This window comes from Podarcis bocagei, assembly GCF_964188305.1.
Source record: "Podarcis bocagei genome assembly, chromosome: 16".
NCBI lineage: Eukaryota > Metazoa > Chordata > Lepidosauria > Squamata > Lacertidae > Podarcis > Podarcis bocagei.
Genome location: NC_138142.1, coordinates 37,844,983 through 37,869,020, shown reverse-complemented (window position 1 = coordinate 37,869,020; position 24,038 = coordinate 37,844,983). Strand labels below are relative to the sequence as shown.

The window sequence follows — 24,038 nt, the reverse complement described above, 5'->3', positions numbered from 1 at the left end:
ATTATTATATTTGTTTTTAAAATAAATTGATAATAAGTATTTTAAACCCAAAATATATTTATTTGAAAGAACAAAAGAATACATGAAACAAGGTTATAATTTGCTGATATCTTTATTGTAAAGAATGCATGGTGAGGGAGACGTGGGGAAGTCCGGTTGGTTATGGAAAAATGTTTTGGAAAGATGATCTTCTTTTTCTTTTTCTTTTTTCTTTTCTGTTATTTCTTTGTATATCTGATTCAGTTGTATCTGGAAAAATGCAATAAAAATATTATTAAAAAAAGAACAGAGCTCCAGAATGAATTAAGTTCTTAACCAGAGGTACTACTGTACTTTCAAAGGAGAAAGCCTTGTAGCTAGGGGGATTTGTAAATATTCTTATTGTTCTTTGGGGAAGAGGGTAGTTAAAAGGTTTCAGGAACTGGGGTTATTGACAGGGGTGGGCTCACGTTTCTACATGCCAAACACACCTACTTCGTGACATATTTGTGATGTATTGATGATGCTGTTGAAAAATGTATTGTGGGAAATGGGGAGAGGTCTTAAAAGTCCACGCAACCCCATGCTCAGGGTTCCTACTCTTTGTGTGTTTGAATCTTGTTGCAACAAATGAAGATCAGGTCTACTGACCGCTGTTTGCTTCTTTCACTTGGCTGGAAACTCCTTCTTTTGCTAACCGGAGAGACCCACAGGGAGAAGCACCCCGACGAGCTGGGCAGTGGAGTAAATCCCCAGGATTTTCCTTTATCACATTGATAGTCCTTTCCTCCATGAATTTGTCTACTCCTCTTTCAAAGACATCCAAGTTGGTGGCCATCCCTGCCTCCTGTGGGAGTGAGCTTCGTAGTTCAACATTGCGCTGTGTGTAAATGACCCTGAGCTAGCTGGACCAACAATATGGCTCAGCGGAAGGCAGATAACTATGTTCTGGAGCTCAGGGAGGCCTTGCTGCTCAAGGAAAGGACCCAAGAAATGCTCTTGTAGACCCTTCCTGTCCAGCAGAAGCCCAAGGCCAGACTGGACTCAGTTGGTTCAGGAGATCCTTCGCTGAGAAGCTGTAATGATACTGCTTTTCCACACAAAGCAGTATTTAGCCATTCTGGATGCCATACTTAGAAGTTACAGTGATGCTTCTCACCACATGGGACTGTTAGAATTCCTACTCCGTGCTTGCAGTCATGGGGTTTTTGTCTATAACATGACGGTATGTGTTTTGACTGCACAGAGTGGGAAGTGACAGAGACAGGATGTTTGTGTTATTGTGTTCTGTGAAGTGCGACTATTGTCCTTTGTTCTTTTTCTCTTTGCTGTCGAATGCTAGAGAGAGAGGGAGCCATGTTGCAATGCTCCATGTGTGTTTATATGTAAATAATGTAGATTAGCCAAAATGCTGAGTCGCTGAGGACTGTCACGCTCATGATGCACAAACTCTGTGGATCCCTAAGTGTGCTGGTGTCGGTTGGTATTGGTCGTTGAGATGTTTGGGCTGAAGAAAGCTTCTGAAGCTCCCGAACGATCAATTAGGAGGGAGGGAACATGCCAGCCAGGCATGTCTCTTTGCCAGGGTCCTACTCGAGTGTAGGCTGAACTCCTGACAGGGACAACAATCACCCCTTCCTGCCACATGCAAATATGCAACCAGTTTTATCTCCTTGCATTTAGATGTTCTGTACATGAAATAACCTTCCAATTGACTTCCAGGTTTGCCTTAGGTGCAATTGGGTCACAACTGAAGGAAGTATGGAACCGCAGAGGGCTTTTTTTGGTGTTGGATTTTCTTAAAATGTATGCTGTTTTGCTAGAGCCCGCACCCCCAACTCCAGTCACTTTGCAGGGACCACCAACTATTTTATGCTGCTGGGCACATTTTGATTTTTGTATAAGTGCTGTGGGTGCCACTAAATCTGGTTACTTCCCCCCACTCTCCATGAAATCATTCCCTCCCAAAGAAGAGGGGGCCGGGGAGGGAGTCAACACTTCATGCTTCTATGAGATCTGGATAAATTCAGACCCAAATGCATTAATCTCAGTCTTGTGAAGCACATGGAGCTGGAAAGGATGAGTGGGGAAAGCTCACTCTTCCAACTTCCAACTTCCAACTTCCAACAACTTCCAACTTCCAACTTCCAACTTCCTCCTTCAGCTATATGTACAGTGCCTCCTCTGGTCACAGACGCTTCAGGTTACAGAGACTCCACTAACCCAGAAATAGTACCTCGGGTTAAGAACTTTGCTTCAGGATGAGAACAGAAATTGTGTGGCGGCGGAACGGTGGCAGCGGAAGGCCCTATTAGCTAAAGTGGTACCTCAGGTTAAGAACAGTTTCAGGTTAAGAACGGACCACCATAACGAATTAAGTTCTTAACGCAAGATACTATTGTACTTTTCCAGGGGGAAAAGGGTAACAACACAGACCACTACAAGGGGGGTAGTGAAGAGAATTATATAAACTTTATGGGTGCCAGGAAAGTTCTCAAGGGTGCATTGTTCCCAACAATTTAGGTCGCTACCAATATAGGTCAACATTCATCAAAGGGTACCCTCCACAGTAAATCATGTTTAAGGGAAGAAAAGTGTCTAAATGCCAAAGAAGAACAGGAGACCAGAGTTATGATGCAGAGTAAGTTGTATTAGGAACGGGGAAAAGATATTTGAGTGAACAAATACAAACGCTCAAGAAGTTGGATATTTTTGAAAAGGACAAATCTGAAGAAATATACATGAATCGTTTCTGGATTACAAATCCCTTCCCAGAAAGAGATCAGTTATATTGTTGGCAATTATAAAAACTCTCCCCGCCATTTTCACAGATGTACCAAACTGACTGGGCATTAATTCCAGGGGACAAGTCCATAGTTGTTGTTTTTTTGCTCTTTAGTCTGCTGAAGGAGTGCAGAAGAGCTGTACAGATAATAAATAAAAGCCAGGGGAGGGGAAAGCACATAAATAGTGGGATAGAGGGGGATTATGTTAAGATGAGAAATGGATGCATGAAAGATAGTTGGGGGTCTGATTTTCAGGCTTGCTGGGTGCCCCCAACGCCCAGTGGCTTCATCAGGAATTGAGGATGCTCAGCATATCTTAAAGCCAGGCTTGAATGCTTTGCAGTGGATATTCTTTTCCCTAATAAACCTTCCATATTTACTTAGCAGGGGCGGTAACAGATGCTTCCTCTGTCTCCAACGAATCCATAGCGGCTCCCAAGTCCAAAACGAGATCCTCTAAGACCACCGGCTCCAAGAGCACCGGCTCCAAGAGAACTGGCTCCTAGGAACCCACTGCCCAAACCACCAGGGGAGCATGGAGCATTTCCTCCTACGGCCACTGGCTCACAGCTGGCAGAGAGGATGGGTCCTGGGATGGTCACGATGCAGGCTGGTGGCTGGATCACGACCTCTGCTGGTGGGATCTGGTTGATGCATGAAGGGGCGACACCAGAAAGAATACCAAGACTAGCAGAAGGGATGCCGGATCCCACCAGGGCACCGGAGCCATAGCCGTAGGTGTCGCCAAGGCCAAGGCCACCAAGGCCACCAAGGCCTCCAAGACCTGCTGATCCAAAACCGACGACTGGGGTGGAGGCACAAGATGGGACAGCACAGGATGGTCCACAGTTTGCCATGGCTGAGTGATGGAGATGAGTCTGCAAGGACACAGGAGGGAGCAGAAAGATTATTATAGGTAAGGAGTGCTACAATGCATTAGAAGAAGAAGAAGAAGAGTTTGGATTTGATATCCCACCTTTCACTCCCTTTAAGGAGTCTCAAAGCGGCTAACATTCTCCTTTCCCTTCCTCCCTGACAAAAAAAACTCTGTGAGGTGAGTGGGGCTGAGAGACTTCAGAGAAGTGTGACTAGCGCAAGGTCACCCAGCAGCTGCATGTGGAGGAGCGGGGAAGCGAACCCGGTTCCCCAGATTACAAGACTACCGCTCTTAACCACTGCACCACACTGGCCTAAGTTAGGTTACCCAATGGCCCATCTAGTCTAGCATTATCTTCTCACTGTGGTCTTCCTGATGTGGCAATGGGAGCTTTGTAAGTAGAACAACAAGCAGAAGAGCACACACCCCCTCCGCTATTCAGAAGCATTACTGCATTTGGCCATGGAGGCACAGCAAAGGTGTCATGCCTAGTAGCCATGGAAGGTCTGGAAGGACGCAGGAAGGAGCATAAACAATATTGAAGGCAAGAAGAGCTGCAGTGTTCCAGGGTGACAGGAGATATTTAGCCTCACCTCCCCCCCCCCCCACCATTACAGTGTAAAAAATCATGTGCTTTTTAGTGCCATAAAATGGTGGTTGGCACCTTTACAGAGGTGAGAATGTCCCTAAGTTGATCTGTTGCTGAACTGCTGCTTGCATTCATCCCTTTTTGCTGGCCTTGCTGAGTGGTGCTGATGAGAGTTGGAGGCTGATAGAAAATATGAGCTTGAGAGCTGGAGGCTGATGGGTATCTGGAAGCCCACAGCTCTCCTCCTTCTACTCTAAGTATTACAATTTGGAGAGTTTCAGGTTGACCAAGGCTGTCCTAGCTAGTACAGAAATGCCCTAAATATTTTTTACATCACTGCTAGTGAAGTCATAGAATCATAGAATCATAGAGTTGGAAGAGACCACAAGGGCCATCGAGTCCAACCCCCTGCTCATAATCAATTGTTTGCATTCTCCGGGCTAAAGCATAAGCAGCTTCCAAGGCAAGGAAGACTAAGGCACCCCCAAATTCAATGTTGTCCCCTCCAGAGTTTGCTGGATTCCTGTCTGCATGGCCATTGGTCAGGAATGATGCAAGCTGCAGTTCAATAGACTTTGTGAACTCCAGCTCCTATCATCCACACCCATAATGGCCAATGGCCAGGGCTGATGGAAGCTGTAGTCCACATGTGAACATAGTAAATGTCAGCTGAATCAGTCCTTCACCCTATTATCACAGTGTTGAACCAGATGCCTTTTGGAAACCTTCAAGTAGGGTCTAAGAGCATCCACAACACTTCCCTCCCGTTGCTTCTGGTCATTGGCATTTGGAAGTACTACTCCTCTAACAGTGGAGATAGAACATAGCCAATGAACATGGTCAACATGGCCTGGCTCATTGGTTGCATTGCTGAACTGCTTCACACTCTACCCAAATTAAGCTCCTGGAATTTAAAGTGGTTAAAGCTACCAAGATGACTTGGGCAAGCCAAGCTTACCTGTTCCTTTGAGGAATGGAAAGGCAGGAGAAGCTGACCAGTGAAGCTGTTGGAGGACTCTGGATGGATGAGGGCTTTTTATACTGTGTCAGTGGCATCCTTGACAGCCCAGTGACATCACTTTGTTCTCAAGTTCCACCCTCAAGAACTGCTGATTCTATCATGTGCAAAATTACTTTAATAATTCCAGTGATGTCAGGGCCAAGTATTATGCTCTCCTCAGCTTATTACAATGAATCACCCAGATTGCATTTTCATGTTCTCTGTTTCGCTCTGTGAGAATTTTCATTAAATTTGCAGAACCCCCTTACTTCTGTTATCCCCAAAATGGGAAACTGGTGTGGCCCTCCAGAATGTGGCTGGACTCCAGGTCTTAGAATCATAGTTGAAAGGGATCCCCAAGGGTCATCTAGTCCAACCCCTGCAATGCAGGAATCTCAGCTAAAGCATCCATGACAGATGGCCATCCAACATCTGCTTGAAAACCTCCAAGGAAGGAGAACCCACAACCTCCCAAGAGAGATGGTTCCACTGTTGAACAGCTATTGCTGTCAGAAAGTTTTTCCATATGTTTAGTCAGAATCTCCTTTCTTGTAACTTGAGGCCATTGATTCGAGTCCCACCCTCCAGAGCAGGAGAAAACAAGTTTGTTCTCTCTTCCATGTGACAGCCCTTGAGATATTTGAAGATGGCTATCATATCTCCTCTCAGTTACAGATCGGTAGCCGTGTTGGTCTGCCATAGTCAAAATATAAAAAAAATAAAATTCCTTCCAGTAGCACCTTAAAGACCAACTAAGTTAGTTCTTGGTATGAGCTTTCGTGTGCATGCACACTTCTTCAGATACTGAAGAAGATTCTTCAGATACTGAAGATTCTTCAGATCACTTCTTCAGATTCTGAAGAAGTGTGCATGCACACGAAAGCTCATACCAAGACGGGGTGAGCTCCCATTGCTCAGTCCCTGCTCCTGCCAACCTAGCAGTTCAAAAGCATGTCAAAGTACAAGTAGATAAATAGGTACCGCTCTGGCAGGAAGGTAAACAGCGTTTCCGTACGCTGCTCTGGTTTGCCAGAAGCGGCTTAGTCATGCTGGCCACATGACCCTGAAGCTGTACGCCAGCTCCCTCGGCCAATAATGCAACATGAGCGCCACAACCCCAGAGTCGTCTTCGACTGGACCTAATGGTCAGGGGTCCCTTTACCTTTACCTATAGGACTGAACAAAAAGGACTGTAAAATATAAAGTGCTTGTTGTTCTTGCCTGTGATGTTACCGAAGGGAAGAGAGGGTTCTCCACGCCTGACACCCACTTCCCAATAGCCACTACGAGTTGCTCAAGTGAAGAGGCCGCCAGCAGCAGCAGCCACAAACAGGCAATAGGGTGCTCCCTCACAGTCACCACTGCCATTGCCCCTACTCGGAACAAGCACTGGTTCATCCTCCTGTCCAAGCTTGGCAGAGAAAATAAGGACATTCTGGGATCTAATCAGAAGCCGAGATGGCTTTTGCAATTCTGGGACTGTCCCTGAAAAATAGGGACACTTGCAGGGGGCAGGCGTATGAGCCTGCATTTTGACTCCTAATCTAGATGGCTTTCCTTGGGGCCAGTGTAGGACTACATCTCAAAGGCCAGAGAGCTACAATTTGCAATAAATCCCTCTGCACAGTTAGCACTGGGAATTGTAGAATTGTGAGGGGAATGGAAGGGGTCTCCTAACAACATTCAGCCTAACAACCTTAAACAAACTACAGCTCCCAGAATTCTTTGCTTTTAAACAGAATTGTCATGTCTGTTTAAAGTGATATCATAGAGCTTTAAATACAGTGGTACCTCGGGATGCGAACGGGATCCATTCCGGAGCCCCCATTCACATCCTGAAGAGAACATAAGACGCGACAACGCCTCTGCGTGTGCGCGGGTCACGTTTTGCCGCTTCTGCGCATGCACGTGACATCATTTTGAGTGTCTGCGCATGCACGAGCGGCAAAACCCAGAAGTAGCGTGCTCCTTTACTTCTGGGTTGCCACAGAGCGCAACCTGAAAGCGCTCAACCTGAAGCACATTCAACCCAAGGTATGACATGACATTACAGTGGTACCTCAGGTTAAGTACTTAATTTGTTCCGGAGGTCCGTACTTAACCTGAAATTGTTCTTAACTTGAAGCACCACTTTAGCTAATGGGACCTCCTGATGCCGCCGCACCGCCAGAGCCCGATTTCTGTTCTTATCCTGAAGCAAAGTTTTTAACCTGAAGCACTATTTCTGGGTTAGCGGAGTCTGTAACCTGAAGCGTATGTAACCTGAGGTACCACTGTAATTTGGCCAGGGAGAAAGATGTCTCTCAATACATTCTCTCAACACCACGTGTCATTTCACTCATTTCCCGTCTGCCCCCTCTCCTTTTATTCACTTTTAGTTTTTCTAAACTAAAAAGTAGCAAGCAATACAAATGTTCCCAGTAAAGGGAGTTGTTGCAGTCCCCTGATCATTTTGGTCGCCTGCTTTCTGCACTTTCCCCCAGTTCAAGAATCTCGTTTTTGAAATTATTTCTTTTTTATAATAATATTCTAGTCACCTTCTTTTTTCAAACAGAGCTGTACACAAATGAATACGTCGCTTTCTTCAAAGAAGGGGGGTAAATAAGTCATTGGTTGGAGACACTAATCCAAGTGTTAATTAAACTCTACAAATATGCTACAAGGACTCTTCCAGGAAATTAGGCCTTTATTTTGTGGTTTGCTAAAGTAAATCTATATAATATGGTAATATCTGTCCTGTCACCAGAAAGGCTGGTGGAAGTGTCAGCCTGGGAGTCCATAACATGAGCTGAGGCTGGCAGACATGTTCTTATTAAATTCCAGGTTGGCATTTGGTTCTTGGCATGAACATCTCAGAAGACGTCTGCTTTGATGGGCACTTTGATCTTGGAAAATGGCTCCGAAAAATGCCAAGCTTCTGAGGAAGCAAATATCCTGTGTTTGTTTGTTTGATTTGTTGTTTCAGGAAACCCCAAAGAAGGGTAAAGGATTCTTAGCCAGATGCAGAGATGGCTAGATCATTCCCACTTCCCATCAGTTATAAAAGTGGGCCTTAAAAAGACCACTGGTGGACGGAAACCTGTCAAAAATGCCTATTTATAAATGGGGTTTAACAAACATTCTGGGCCTTAGAAGCTGCCTTTTACCTTTTACCCATTATTATTATTATTATTATTTATTGAATTCATATACCGGCCTATACCTAGAGGTCTCAGGGTGATACACAGAAAAGATCAACGTAAAAACCACAATATATATATATAATCAAAATAAAAGCAACAACCCAATACCAACTCCCTCCCAAAAAGAAACACATTTTAAAAGAGCAGAGGGTGTTAATGAAATCAACCAAAGGCCTGGTTAAAAAGGAACATTTTTGCCTGGCGCCTAAGGTGGATAATGAAGGCTCCAGGCGAACTTCCCTGGGGACAGCATTCCACAGACGGGGAGCCACTGCAGAGAAGGCCCCGTTCTTGTGCTGCCACACTCCAGACCTCTCAAGGAGGAGACACACGAAGAAGGGCCTCAGAAGATGACCTCAGGGTCCGGGTAGGTTCATACGGAAAGAGGCGGTCCTTGAGGTATTGCGGTCCTGAGCTGTTTAAGGCTTTATACATCAAAACCGCTTTGAATTGGACCCAGAAACGAATTGGTAGCCAGTGCAGTCAGACCAGGATCGGTGCAATAGGCTCAAACCGTCTTGCTCCAGTGAGCAGCCTATTTGCTGAATTCTGCACTAGCTGAAGTTTCCGAACCATCTTCAGACGCAGCCCAAGCATAATGCACTGCAGTAATCTAACCTTGAGGTTACCAGAGTACAGTGGTACCTTGGGTTAGATATGCTTCAGGTTACAGACTCCGCTAACCCAGAAATAGTACCTCGGGTTAAGAACTTTGCTTCAGGATGAAAACAGAAATCGTGCTCCGGCAGCGCAGCGAGAGTGGGAGGCCCCATTAGCTAAAGTGGTGCTTCAGGTTAAAAACAGCTTCAGGTTAAGAACGGACCTCCGGAACGAATTAAGTATGTAACCAGAGGTACCACTGTATAGAAAACAGTAGTTAGGCTATCCCTGTCCAGATAGGGGCACAGCTGGACCACCAGCCGAAGCTGATGGCCAGCTGAGCCTTGAGCGACAGCAAAAGATCCAGGAGTAACCCCAAGCTACCAACCTATTCCTTCAGAAGCAGTAATCCCATCATGAGCGGGCGATCTCCCACCCATCTGGTCTAGGGAACCACCCACTAACACTGCCTCAGTGTTATCTGGATTGAGCTTCAGTTTGTTGGGTCTCATCCAGACCATTACTGAAGCAAGACACTGGTCCAGCACTTCCACTGCCTCACCTGCATATGCAAAGGAGAAATAGAGCTGAGCATCATCAGCATACTGCTGACAGCATACTCCAAACCTCCAGATAATCCCACCCAGTAGTTTCATGTAGATGTTAGACAACATGGGGGATAGGATTGAGCCTCACAGAACCCCACACTGAAGGTTCCCCAGGGCTGAGAAGCACTCTCCAAGCAACACCCTCTGGGAACGGCGATCCAAGTAGGACTGGAACCACCATCTAAAGCCTGGGACAGAAAGTTTCATAGTCCTCTAGCGACTGTGGTGGCTCATTTACCAGAGGTATCTTGCCCATAGAGGCTAGTGGTGTGGGGCACCAGGTTGCCAAGTTCTGGAGGGCACCAAGGAAGAGACAGAGGCTGGATGTGGTGCCTGCTGGCATCAGCTCGCCATGCTCACCAGCCTCCGCCATGTTGCGCCTAAGCAGTGCCGCACCCAGAGTCTCCAACAGCTGTGGCCACCGTGGCATGAAGCTGCCAACTGAGCCGGGAGGTGCCACGTCCAGCCTCCACCTCTTCCCCACTGGAGAAGCTGCCCTCCAGCCGCTGCCCACCTCCTCCAGACCTGCCGGCAGCACCGTCCTCCCTAAAAAACTCTGGGAAATGGGGGGGGCACCAGAGGGAGCAGTGTACCACGACGCCGGATATGCTTAAGACAGCCCTGACCAGGGGTAATGTATTTCATGTTAGCTCTGGAAGTGTATCCTCGATTCTGACCAAACTACAGTAAGTCTCCTGATGTACGTTGTGTTTTAGGAGGCTTCTCCATGTGAACCAGGAAGTGACCTGTGTTGTTAATCCATTAGCTAGTATGAGACCTGGATGAAGGATTGATTATGTGTCTTTGGCCCAGGGCTCTTGGGTTATGACGATCAATGGCATGTATCAAGTGATGCCTCCACATGAGGCCTCTTTGCAAAGCTTCCCTTTTCACCTTTGATGTAAAATGAAGTTGGTGGAACATTATCCCAGAGGGGGAGAAGGGAGATCAGCATGTTGGAATGTGCAGTGCAGTTATTGTGAGAATCCAGCAACAGCTTCATTAAATACAATTTGTTCATGCTCTTTATGGCTATTATTAAAGCAATTTGGTGTGTGATGCTGATGAGGCAATTTGTTGGCAGCTAATTAAGACTTTGGGCAGGAGGGGAAAGATCCTGTGTCCCAAAACCACAGGCCTGTGAGGCTTAGAGTATATAAGCCCATGGCATGGAGAGCTTTTCCATCAGTTCCACCAGAGCTTCAGACATCTCTCAGCTTCCTTTTGCTTGGAAAAGCAGGTAAGAGGGCTGACTCCAGAAGGGTTTGAGAGAACATTACTTGCCTTTTCAATGTATCTTTGTCTTCCTGTTTCCTTTCCTCTGGGTTTCCCCCCCCCCCTTTAAAATATGGATAGCATGGTGAATCTTAGAGCCGGTTCAAGTACAGAATGTGCGTCCCTCACAAAAGGGAAGGCGAATCTAAACATTAAGAGGTTTATTAGCTGTTGGCTAGATGCTTGGGTGAGCTGCGGATGGGGACACAATGGCCACCCAAATGTTGTTGGACTGAAATTCCCATCAGCCCCAGCAAGCAGGGCTGAGGATAAGGGCTGAAAGGAGCTGTAGTCTAGGAATTTCTGAACAACCACAACTTCCCCATCCCTGGTATAATGTCACCAGGCTGACGCTCCTGATCAGGCTCTTTCTCTACACATCCATCACTGCCAGTTGTCCAGTCTGGATTTCCTTGGACTCCAGGGATACGTGTCTGCCACCATGCAAAAAAGATACTGGATGAAATGGACCTTTAGTCTCATCCAGCAGGGCTTCTTGTTCTTCTGCAAGCTTTGGGAATTGCCTGCTCTGCACCATAGCACTGCAACTAGGGACACAAAACCTGTGACTCTCTAGATGTCAGGGACTGGGGAGAGGAGGAATGGTGGAGACCGCCTCCCCAGCCTAACCCTTCCAGAGAAGAGGAAGACAGTTCAGAGAGGGGTTTGAGGGAGGTCACAGCACAGAGGAAGATGAGAGGAAAAGCTGGGAAATAATGGGGGGAGGAGGAAGAGGAAGCACCGGGTGGGGTTTGTGACAGCTGGTGGACACCATGTATTTAGAAAGCATCCCAGACCACCACCCCTTCTTGAGCGCGGCGAGCCTTGAAAGTAAGAAAGCAAAGAGCTCAAAGGCAGAGGGCACAAGGGAGCAGATGTAGAGGTAAAGAATGAGGAAGCAGGAGAGACAGGAGAGAGGGTGGAGATTCACTCTGGAGATCACCATTATCCAAGAGGCTGGGTTCCAAAGACTCTCTGTGAATACTGAATAAAAAGCGGATGGTAAGAAACATTCCTTGTCTTTGAACCTTCCTGGGCAACTGGCTGTGGGAGTTGCTGGCATCTGCCTGACACCAGATACCCATCAGCCTCCAAGTCTCACCAGTCATACCAGCACTATTCTGGTAGGAACAGTGATTAGGGAAGATGGGGAGGAGTGGTTCACAACATCTGGAGGACTGCAGGATCTCCAAACTTGAATTAGAGGTACAGTACTTGGATATTTGTACATAGGATGGTCCCCATCCCTGCTTTAAAAGTAAAGGGACCCCCGGCCGTTAGGTCCAGTCACGGACGACTCTGGGGTTGCGGCGCTCATCTCGCTTTACTGGCCAAGGGAGCCAGGGTACAGCTTCCGGGTCATGTGGCCAGCCTGAATAAGCTGCTTCTGGCGAACCAGAGCAGCGCACAGAAACACTGTTTACCTTCCTGCCAGAATGGTACCTATTTATCTACTTGCACTTTGACATGCTTTCGAACTGCTAGGTGGGCAGGAGCAGGAACCGAGCAACAGGAGCTCACCCCATCGCAGGGATTTGAACCGCTGACCTTCTGATCGGCATACCCTAGGCTCAGTGGTTTGGACCACAGCGCCACCCGCATCCCAGATACGCTTTAAGGCACAATAAAATGTAAATCTTCTTTTAGTATTATGAATACACATTGTGATAAAATTTAAACAGATTTCTTGCATTGTAAAGGTGAGGCTAAATATCTCCCATTGGCCCCAGAACACTAAAACACTTGTCTATCTTTCTGCTCCTTCCTGTGTCCTTGTAGACTCACCTCCATCACTCAGCCATGGCAAACTGTGGACCATCCTGTGCTGTCCCATCTTGTGCCTCCACCCCAGTCGTCGGTTTTGGATCAGCAGGTCTTGGAGGCATTGGTGGCCTTGGTGGCCTTGGCCTTGGCGACACCTACGGCTATGGCTCCGGCGCCCTAGTTGGATCCGGCATCCCTTCTGCTAGTCTTGGTATTCTTTCTGGTGTCGCCCCTTCATGCATCAACCAGATCCCACCAGCAGAGGTCGTGATCCAGCCACCAGCCTGCATCGTGACCATCCCAGGACCCATCCTCTCTGCTAGCTGTGAGCCAGTGGCCGTAGGAGGAAATGCTCCATGCTCCCCTGGTGGTTTGGGCAGTGGGTTCCTAGGAGCCGGTTCTCTTGGAGCCGGTGCTCTTGGAGCTGGTGGTTTTAGAGGATCTCGTTTTGGACTTGGGAGTGGCTATGGATTCGTTGGAGACAGAGGAAGCATCTGTTACCGCCCCTGCTAAGTTAACATGGAAGGTTTATTAGGGGAAAGAATATCGACTGCAAAACGTTCAAGCCTGGCTTTAAGATATGCTGAGCATCCTCAATTCCTGATGAAGCCATTGGGCAATGGGGGCCCCAAGCAAGCCTGAAAATCAGACCCACAACTATCTTTCATGCATCCATTTCTCATCTTAACATAATCCCCCTCTATCCCACTGTTTATGTGCTTTCCCCTCCCCTGGCTTTTATTTATTATCTGTACAGCTCTTCTGCACTCCTCCAGCAGACTAAAGAGGAAAAAAACAACAACTATGGACTTGTCCCCTGGAATTAATGCCCAGTCAGTTTGGTGCAGCTGTGAAAATGGCAGAGGTGGGAAAAGTTTTATAAATCCCACAAATAGAATTTATCTCATTCTGGGACAAGATTTGCAATACAGAGACAATTTATGTTTATTTCTTCAGATTTGTCCTTTTCAAAAAATAACCAACTTCTTGAGAATTTGTTCAATTATGTATCTCTCCCCCACCCCTGGATTCAAAATAAAACTTACCCTGCATCATAGCTCTGGTCTCCTGTTCTATTTTAGCATTTACACTCTTTTCTTCCTTAAAGATGGATTACTGTGAAGAGAGGGACGCGGGTGGCGCTGTGGGTAAAACCTCAGCGGCTAGGACTTGCCGGCCGCATGGTCGGCAGTTCGAATCCCTGCGGCGGGGTGAGCTCCTGTTGTTCGGTCCCAGCTCCTGCCCACCTAGCAGTTCGAATGCACCCTTAAGTGCAAGTAGATAAATAGGTACCGCTTTATAGCGGGAAGGTAAACGGCGTTTCCGTGTGCTGCTCTGGTGCCGGTTCGCCGGAGCAGCTTCGTCACGCTGGCCACGTGACCCGGAAGTGTTTGCAGACAGCGCTGGCTCCCAGCCTCTAGAGTGAGATGACCGCACAACCCTAGAGTCTGTCAAGACTGGCCCGTACGGGCAGGGGTACCTTTACCTTTACCTTTACTGTGAAGAGAATCATCTGATGATTGGATTCCAATCAATGCCTTCCATCTCTGGAGCATTCTTTGCAGGATTGGGGCACATTTTCAGGGAGTTTCTAGAATCCTTACATGACACGGCGTAGGTGGGGTACATTTCTCAGAGCAATGGCACCCTCAAGGACTTTCCTGGCTCCAATGTAGCTTCTAAGGGTCCCATTCACTGCTTCCTAGATGGTCAGGGCTGTTCTATTTGCTTCCCAGAAAAGTGCCCAGTGCTTGAGGAGGGAGCTGGAAGACTTGACACACTCTTTCCTTTGGAATTTAATCAATAAAGTTGGTTGATCTTTGGTTCAGAGTAGACTTAATCATGGGAAGTTGGATCGACACAGTCCCTTCCACTACCTGTTCAGTCTCAATCACACTTCACAAGCATCACTTAAAAAGAATATAAAAACACACACATAGAGATTCCATTGATAAAGAAAGGAAAAGTGATTTGCAGTGGCTCAGTGTTGGGGGAAGTATGGTGTGGGAGAAGCCACAGGCTGTGTAAGTTACTGCCTGTGCCATGTGCCAGCCCTTCCTCCAACCTGGGGAACTGTGGTGGTCCTATCCGCCAGCCCTCGGGTCTGCAGCTGCTGCTGCTATGTACTAGGTCAGCTCACGGTAAGACCACCCTTATCTATGGCTGGCTTGTGGATGAGAAAGCCAATCTGGGCTGTTTCACTAAGACCTGGGTGAACTGGGTGCATCTGGTCTCACCCTGTTGTGCCCACGTGGGTATTCGGCGTAGTATCATGGTAGACTTGGCGCTCAAGGAGGGGGAGTTGCTGCTGTAGTCTATAGAGATTCTCTTCTTCCCTTCCTCTCTCCCTCCCAGCTCTCTGTTCAATTTGGGTAAGATCCAGAGCATGTGTCCTTAGCATTGGGCAATCAAGAAATGTTATGGATTCTGCTGATTTACTGCCCACCTCACCGACTAGCAGTCTCCCTGCCTGATCTGATGGAGCTGGTTTTGGAGGCAGTGTTGAGGAGGCCTAGACTGCTGGTTCTGGGGGACTTCCAGCTCTACCTCTCCTTTAAATCAGAACCACTGAAGGCGGTGAAGGTCCTGTGTGAGTGCCTGGAGGCGGTTGGAGGATGGATGGCGGCTAACAGATTAAGGTTGAATCCTGACAAGACAGAAGTACTGTTTTTTGGGGACAGGGAGCGGGTTGGTGTGGGGGATTCCCTGGTCTTGGATGGGGTAACTGTGCCCCTGAAGGACCAGGTGCGCAGCCTGGGAGTCATTTTGGACTCACAGCTGTCCATGGAGGCGCAGGTTAACTCTGTGTCCAGGGCAGCTGTCTACCAGCTCCACCTGGTACGCAGGCTAAGACCCTACCTGCCCACGAACTGTCTCACCAGAGTGGTGCATGCTCTAGTTATCTCACGCTTGGACTACTGCAATGCGCTCTACGTGGGGCTACCTTTGAAGGTGACCCGGAAACTGCAATTAATCCAGAATGTGGCAGCTAGACTGGTGACTGGGAGTGGCCGCTGGGACCACATAACACCGGTTCTGAGAGATCTGCATTGGCTCCCAGTACGTTTCTGAGCACAATTCAAAGTGTTGGTGCTGACCTTTAAAGCCCTAAACGGCCTCGGTCCTGTATACCTGAAGGAGCGTCTCCACCCCCATCGTTCAGCCCAGACACTGAGATCCAGTGCCGAGGGCCTTCTGGCGGTTCCCTCATTGTGAGAAGTGAGGCTACAGGGAACCAGACAGAGGGCCTTCTTGGCAGTGGCGCCCGCCCTGTGGAACGCCCTCCCAGCAGATGTCAAAGAGATGAATAATTACCTGAGATTCAGAAGACATCTTAAGGCAGCCCTGTTCAGGGAAGTTTTTAATATGTAATGCTGTACTGTTTTTAACACTGATTGTGAGCCGCCCAGAGTGGCTGGGGAAACTCAGCCAGATGGGCGGGGTATAAATAATAAATAATAAATTATTATTATTATTATTATTATTATTATTATTATTATTATTATTATTATATAACAACCATGCCCAGGTTGGCATGGCTCAGGACTTCATGGCTGCCATGACAACCATGGTTTTGCCCCAACATGTCACTGGCCAATGCATCTGGACCCTGTTTTCTCAACTGGGCAGGAAGATAAAAGAGAGAGAGAGAAAGGAAACATGTCCCTGTTAGTACTTCTCGACCTCTCAGCAGCTTTCGAAACCATCGACCATGGTAACCTTCTGGAGCGACTCTCTGAACTAGGGGTGTGTGACACCGCTTTGTGCTGGTTCCAGGCCTACTTGGATAGTTGTTCCCAGAGGGTGTTGCTTGGGGAGTGCTTCTCAGCCTCATGGAACCTTCAGTGTGGGGTTCTGCGAGGCTCAATCCTATCCCCCCCCCACATTGTTTAACATCTACATGAAAGTGCTGGGTGGGTTTATCCAGAGGTTTGGAGTACAGCAGTATGCTGATGACACTCAGCTCTATTTCTCCTTTACACCTGCAGGTGAGGCAGTGGAAGTGCTGGACCAGTGTCTTCCTTCAGTAATAGACTGGATGAGACCCAACAAACTGAAGCTCAATCCAGATATGTCTGAGGCACTGTTAGTGGGTGGTTCCCTAGACCAGATGGGTGGGAGATCGCCTGCTCTTGATGGAGTTATACTTCCTCTGAAGGAGCAGGTTCATTGCTTGGAGTTACTCCTGGATCCTTTGCTGTTGCTTGAGGCTCAGGTGCCCCCCCCCATATCCAGGCCATCACTGGAGGTTAACCCTATAACCACCATACTCCACAGAGAACAATTCACCAGCAACGCTATGGGGGACTTGGTGCCAATTCACAAAGCAGTCGGCTCTGCTGACAACCTTTATAAACTGTCCCTGCAACCCCTCAGTGCAGATGTTTTCATGAGACAACAACAGACATCACCAACCCTTGCTGCCTCTCCATCTCTACTCCCTGCATCATTGGCCTTTGTGACCCAAAGCACTTACAGCAGTATTGTGAACAATTGCAATGAACCGAAACACAAGAGCCAAACATAAGGTGGCAAAGACAGCCTCTATCCCATGCAGAAATGGAAACTCTATATTTGCTGTTGCAGCTGCTGGCTATGACAAGTGTCCGGGTGGCAGAGCCCTAGCAAAGCTGTCACCAATTAAAACCAAGTCTTCTGGCTGTATGAATGTTTCACACACAACAGTTGACAGTGATGGTTCTAAGAGCTCTGGTTTGTGGAGTCATATAAGTAGAGCTCTTTTCCTAGGGAAAATGGTGATGGGCAGGTGCACTGCCTTGCCCCCGCAACATTGGGTGGCCGGGCATGCCAACATCACCCTGGCATGCATACATGACGTTGGTATGCCCTGTGGCATGCTGACGTCACTTGGAAGAAGATGCTCAGATCCTTCGCCTAATGTGCATTGCCTATCTGAACACTGAAATTAAGAAGAAAAGGATTATTGTCCAGGTCAAAATCATGGTAAATTCTGCAATATGTCTGAAACAAACTTGCATGCTGTTTTCTGCCATTCCTACCAAGTCCCCTTCATTGTTACCCTGTAGTCATACATGAATTACTTTAAAGACTGACTTGATATTATCATAGTTTGAAATTCCTTATGAGCATGGAAACGTTTGGAAGCAGTTAAGCGAAAATCATATAAGACCACAGTCTTGTGTACTTTTTACCATCTGCTGTTTATGTTTTTTAAACACTTGGCAAGATCCAAAACACAGTATTTTTTAACTAACGTGATTGGTTTTACAATTTCACGCCAGTATTATGTTCTCAAACATAATTTTTAAGAGAAGGTGCTAAAAATGCCAAGTATTCCACCCACCATCATAAGGCTCTTTGTTAAAGTCTCTACAAATGTAAAGACCTTAGGAGCAAAAGCAACCATTGAGCTGAGTTCATTCCTCAACAGTGGACCTCTGGGGGAATATCTAATAGGACACTGTTATATCTGTAAGCCTTTGCCCTGCCTCGTTTTGAACTCCAAGGCCAAACTTGCCAGTTGTTCCATTTATCTCTTGACTCCCTACTTTAGCATTCCAATCCCCTATAATGAGAAGAACATCCTTCTTTGGTGTCATTTCTAGAAGGTGTTGCAAGTCTTCATAGAATGTTGGGAAAGATGGCGGGCACAAGGAGAAGGGGACAACAGAGGACAAGATGGTTGGACAGTGTTCTGGAAGCTACCAGCATGAGTTTGACCAAATTGCAGGAGGCAGTAGAAGACAGGAGTGCTTGGAGTGCTCTGGTCCATGGGGTCATGAAGAGTCGGACGCAGCTACATGACTAAACAAGAACAAATATCTGTAAGACAGCCTAGATGAGCCATTAGCCAGAATGGGGTTCTTCTCACATTAAGCAATAATTTAATATATTAGATAGGTTTACAGGTGTGCATAGCTCTAGCAAACTATGTCCAAAGTAGTGAAATGCTACAGACTCACACTGAGGTTCTATACGACTAAATAACATATGTTTTCTGGAAAGGTATAATAGGAGTTTAGGTGAGTGATGCTGTGGAAAAGAGCGCGAGGGAGGGGGGACTAGTACAATGTTATGCCAATCTAGAAAGACAATACCTAGGCTCCAAAAAGACTCATGGGACCATATATTGTTGTGTATATATTTACCATTGACTCTATATGATTTCTTATACCTAATGTTGCTTTTTATGTTCCCAAGCTACTCCAGGCAGCAGCTGGTGGTTCTACAGCAGCAATCCAGCTGACCATTCGTGGGTCAAACCCAACTAATTTAAACTCAGAGTATACCCATTTAAAGTTCTGACCATAAAACTGCCATACACCGTCATTCTCATGGGCTTGAATAATATTGGAGCCAACTCTAGGGGAGGTGTTCATGTATCATGTGCTTCTGACCATTCTGTCAGCAAAAACACTTCTACTTGCTACCTGGAATGATTCCACACTCTCCACCAACCTCCACATGGTATTATGGGGGTTCTCCTGACCCTCCAGAGAAGATATGAAGGATGTGCAGTTATGAGTGGGCACAGGAGATGGAGAAAGGCCTGTAGCACTAGTGGGAGTCCCAGCGTTGATATCTGCTGGAATGCTGGGTTGTTTGAATCCAGTCCCTATGATCTTAGAAGAAAACCCAAAAACCAGTGCTATGATGCAGTGTAAATTTTATTAGGAATGTAGAAGACAGCATTTCAGTGAACAACAAGCAGGTTTGAACAGGGCAAAATGCAAAAAGCTCATGTGATTGAACAGCTTATTTGTTTCTGAGAGAGGCGATGTATTTAAAGAACATAATTGCTCCGCTCCTTTACAGGAGGTCCCCAGTTACCCAGAAGATCCGGTGCAAATGAGTGTGCTAATTTCATCAACAGAGAGAATAATTCCTGTGCTCTTTCCTCTGCTATAGGAACATATGCCTTGAAGAGCCATAGGCAAATAAATAAATAAACATCAGAGAGGAACATAAATAGTGGGACACAGTGGAGCAAGTTTAGATAGAAAGAGATGCATGAAAGATCTAGCTGGGCCTGATTCCCAGGGATGAAGAACATTCCCCCAGCTCCTATTGGGACTGACTAGGATTAGGGTGCTCATCATAGCTAAACTCAGGTGTAGCTATTCTGCTGTTTATCTGGGTCTGTCTTCTTCTTGCTAGTTGGTAGTCCATGTGAATTTAGCAGGGGCTGTAACAGATGCTTCCTCTGTCTCCAACGAATCCATAGCGACTCCCAAGTCCAAAACGAGATCCTCTAAGACCACCAGCTCCAAGAGCACCGGCTCCAAGAGAACCAGCTCCTAGGAACCCACTGCCCAAACCACCAGGGGAGCATGGAGCATTTCCTCCTACGGCCACTGGCTCACAGCTAGCAGAGAGGATGGGTCCTGGGATGGTCATGATGCAGGCTGGTGGCTGGATCACGACCTCTGCTGGTGGGATCTGGTTGATGCATGAAGGGGCGACACCAGAAAGAATACCAAGACTAGCAGAAGGGATGCCAGATCCAACCAGGGCACCAGAGCCATAGCCGTAGGTGTTGCCAAGGCCAAGGCCACCAAGGCCACCAAGGCCACCAAGGCCACCAAGGCCACCAAGACCTGCTGATCCAAAACCGATGACTGGGGTGGAAGCGCAGGATGGGACAGCACAGGATGGTCCACAGTTTGCCATGGCTGAGTGATGGAGATGAGTCTGCAAGGGCATAAGAGGAAGCAGAAGCAAAATTGTAGACAAGAAGTGCTGCAATGTTCAGGAGTTTGGGGAGATATGTAGCCCCACCACCATCACAATACGGAAAATATGTTTAAATGTCATCAAAATGTGCATTTATAATCCTAAAAGAAGAAACACATCAGTACTTTATTAAAAGCAGAGATGACAACCCTTCGATGTAGAGAGGTGAGAGTTCCTATAAGTAATGTATGGAGAAGATGTGGTCCTTCAGATATTGCTGGCCCATCTAGTCCTTCATCCTGTCATCACGGTGGCCAGCCAGATGACTTTGAGAAACTCTCGAGCAGGACCTGAATGCAACAGCAAACTCTCTTCCTGAAGTTTCTTGCCACTCCAGTGTTATTCAGAAGCACCACTGCCTTTGGCACATGGAACATAACCAAAGAACATAGCCAACATGAGCTGGCTCATTGGTTGCATTGCTGAGCTGCTTTACATTCTACCCAAATCTTAGCTCCTGTAATTCGAAGTGGTCAAAGCTACCAAGATGACCTGGACAAGTGAAGCTTACCTGTTCCTTTGAGAAATGAAAAGGCAAGAGAAGCTGATCAGTGAAGCTGTTGGAGGACTCTGGGCTGGTGAGGGCCTTTTATACTGTGTCTGTGGCATCCCTGCTCAATGACATCTCTTTGGTCTCAAGATCCGCCCTCAAAATCTGCTGGTTTCATCATGTGCATAATTACTTTAATAATCCCAGTGGTGTCAGGGCCAAGGACTCTCCTGTCCTCAGCTTATTACAATAAATTACTCAGATCGTCTTTTCAAGTTCTCTCTGTCTTCTCTCTGGGAATTTTCATTAATATTTTAGTATCATGCCTAGTGACTTGATGTCCCACACTGACGACTGTGGGTCTTAGTGGGACTTATTTGTGAGAAAACATGCATAGGATTTTGAGCTGTTGATTTTGTGTTGTTTTTTAAAGAATTTTTATTGAAACTTTTCAACATAATACAACAAAAACCAAGCTAATCTGAATAAAATGAAAGAAAAAAAGGATTTGAAACTAAAACTCCCATCATTCCCAATAATTGGTAGTGCCGGCTAGGGCTGATAGGAGTTAGAGTGCAACAACATCAGGTGAGTCCCATAGATTCCTTGCCCCTGTTTTAACTTTGTGGCTTAGGGCTCTCGTATTTATGGGACCGCCTCTCCTGGTATGCCCTGCAGAGGACCTCAAGGTCCATGAATAATCATAGTTTAGAGGTCCCGGGCCCTAAGGAAGTCAGACTATCCTCCACCAGGGCCAGGGCCTTTTCAGTGATGGCTCCGACCTGGTGGAATGCTCTGTCCCATGAGACTAGGGCCCTGCAGGATTTAACCTCCTTCCGCAGGGCCTGTAAGACAGAGCTATTTCGCCTGGCCTTTAATTTGAATTCAGCCTGATCTTTTATTTCCCTTCTCTTCGCTCCCCCTCCCCTTTTATGAAGATCACCCGCTCTGAGACCCCACAGCTAATTCTCCCCTGGCCTCCTCGCTGGCCCAAGTAGGACCAATTCAGCCAGCTAGCCCTGGGGATTATCTAATGCTTATTAGATGGATTTCCCCCAAACTGATTTCTGAACTTTGAATTTTATCTGAAGAAGTGTGCATGCACACGAAAGCTCATACCAAGAACTAACTTAGTTGGTCTTTAAGGTGCTACTGGAAGGAATTTTTTTATTTTGAATTTTATTGTTATTCATGTTTTTATACTGTATTTTATGCTGCTTTTACAATTAAGTGTTTTAAATTTGTTGGTAGCTGCCCTGAGCCCAGTTTTCTGAACCGGGAAGGGCGGGGTGTAAATAAAAAATTATTCTTATTATTTTATTATTAACTGAAACAGTTCCTATGTGTTCTTATTTCTCACCTTGGGCTTCATCCCTCCGAAAGATTCACAGTGTCCACCTACAGTCTACTTCCACAGTCAACTCACAGTCAACCTTCACTCAAGCACCCACAGTCATCAACAGTCAACCATCCACAGACATCTACAGTTAACCCACCCACACTCAGCAGCATCCAATGACATTTGCGGGGCCACTGGTCACACTCGCACACACATTTGGGCCTCATTTTGTATAGATCAGGTCTAATATAAACCTACTGGCTGCTGTTTCTGTAGCACCACATGTAAGAATACAATAAGATCCCTATTGATCAAACACAAAGTCTGACTAGTTTTGGACAACAAGATTCTTCTGTGAATCTTCTGAGTAGGGCACAGAAGCAATAATCTATAAAGCTCCTCCATTTTCAAGAGCAGTGTACTAGCTATTCCCAGTAAAAAAAAAACCCAATGAAGTCTTTTCCAAGAATAGCTCGCTCACTGTTCTTGAAAATGGAGGAGCTATATCAATTCTTCAGGAGAATTGTAATGTACTAGTGTGTGAGACCTCAAGCTAGCACTGTAATTTGAGATTAAGGGCATTTTTAGACTAGACAGATCAGACCCAAGTTTGTTGAATGTCATGCAACTCTGTCCATCAACCAACATCCACCTGTTTGGTAATCTGAGACTGGAGCCCTGTAGGTCCCTTAAGGCACATTGTCTCAGTCTCACCCTCTCAACCACCCTCTGTCTCAAGGGTGATTGAGTATCTGTCTTGCATTCATGAGGTCCCAATTCCTGGCACCTCCAAGTAGGGCTGGGAAAGGTTTCCTGTCTGAAGACTTGGAGAGTCACTGCCAGTCAGTGTAAACAACACTGAACTGGATGGACCAACGGTCTGACTCAGCACAATGCAGCTCCCTATATTCCTATTTCAATCATCCTTTACTTAATTCAAAGCTACACCTTTCAGGGTGGTTTCACAATCAATCCCTCTTCAGATCTGTAGGAGAGACAGAAGGGGGGGGGGTTCTCAGGGTGTGAGGCTGAGAAAGATGGGAGCTGTCCCAAGTGGGAGCTGGGAAGACATGGATCTCTGTGAATTGAAGATTAAGACAGAAGGTTGATAAAATATAAAAATGTTGCTTTGTGTAGATGTGTTTCTTTTTTTCCTCCTCCTCCTCCTCCCTCTTTTTCTTTTTCTTATTTTGCTCTCTTTAGAAATTACCTTTGTTTGGTTTTTATTGTATTATAAGTTGAAAACGTTTAACAAAATTGATTTTTCTTTAAAAATTCCTCTCCTCATGGAACATAGGTCATTTGAGCTCTGGAAGTGGAATAGGGGATCTCCTAGCAACTCTCAGCACCCCTGGGAAACTACAGCTCCCAGAATTCTTTGGGGGGAGCAATGATCTCCTAGCAACTCTCAGCACCCCTGGGAAACTACAGCTCCCAGAATTCTTTGGGGGGAGCAATGATCTCCTAGCAACTCTCAGCACCCCTGGGAAACTACAGCTCCCAGAATTCTTTGGGGGGGAGCAATGATCTCCTAGCAACTCTCAGCACCCCTGGGAAACTACAGCTCCCAGAATTCTTTGGGGGGAGCGATGATCTCCTAGCAACTCTCAGCACCCCTGGGAAACTACAGCTCCCAGAATTCTTTGGGGGGGAGCAATGGTCTCCTAGCAACTCTCAGCACCCCTGGGAAACTACAGCTCCCAGAATTCTTTGGGGGGGAGCAATGATCTCCTAGCAACTCCCAGCACCCCTGGGAAACTACAGATCCCAGAATTCTTTGGGGGGAGCAATGACTATGTGGTATCATAGCGCTGTGAGTATGGTTGGGAAGAA

The 24,038-nt window shown here is 46.7% G+C and overlaps 2 long non-coding RNA genes across 2 annotated transcripts; both read right to left on the bottom strand.

Annotated features, from left to right (window-relative positions):
* Positions 1-2,608: 2,608 nt before the first annotated feature.
* LOC308575302 lies at positions 2,609-5,253 on the bottom strand. Its single transcript, XR_014002746.1, has 2 exons — positions 5,190-5,253; positions 2,609-3,643 (listed from the first exon to the last, which is right to left on the bottom strand). It is a non-coding gene; the product is annotated as an uncharacterized lncRNA (long non-coding RNA).
* A 14,039-nt stretch (positions 5,254-19,292) lies between these two features.
* On the bottom strand, positions 19,293-20,955 carry LOC308575361. Its single transcript, XR_014002812.1, has 2 exons — positions 20,888-20,955; positions 19,293-20,334 (listed from the first exon to the last, which is right to left on the bottom strand). It is a non-coding gene; the product is annotated as an uncharacterized lncRNA (long non-coding RNA).
* Between the last annotated feature and the right edge of the window lie 3,083 nt (positions 20,956-24,038).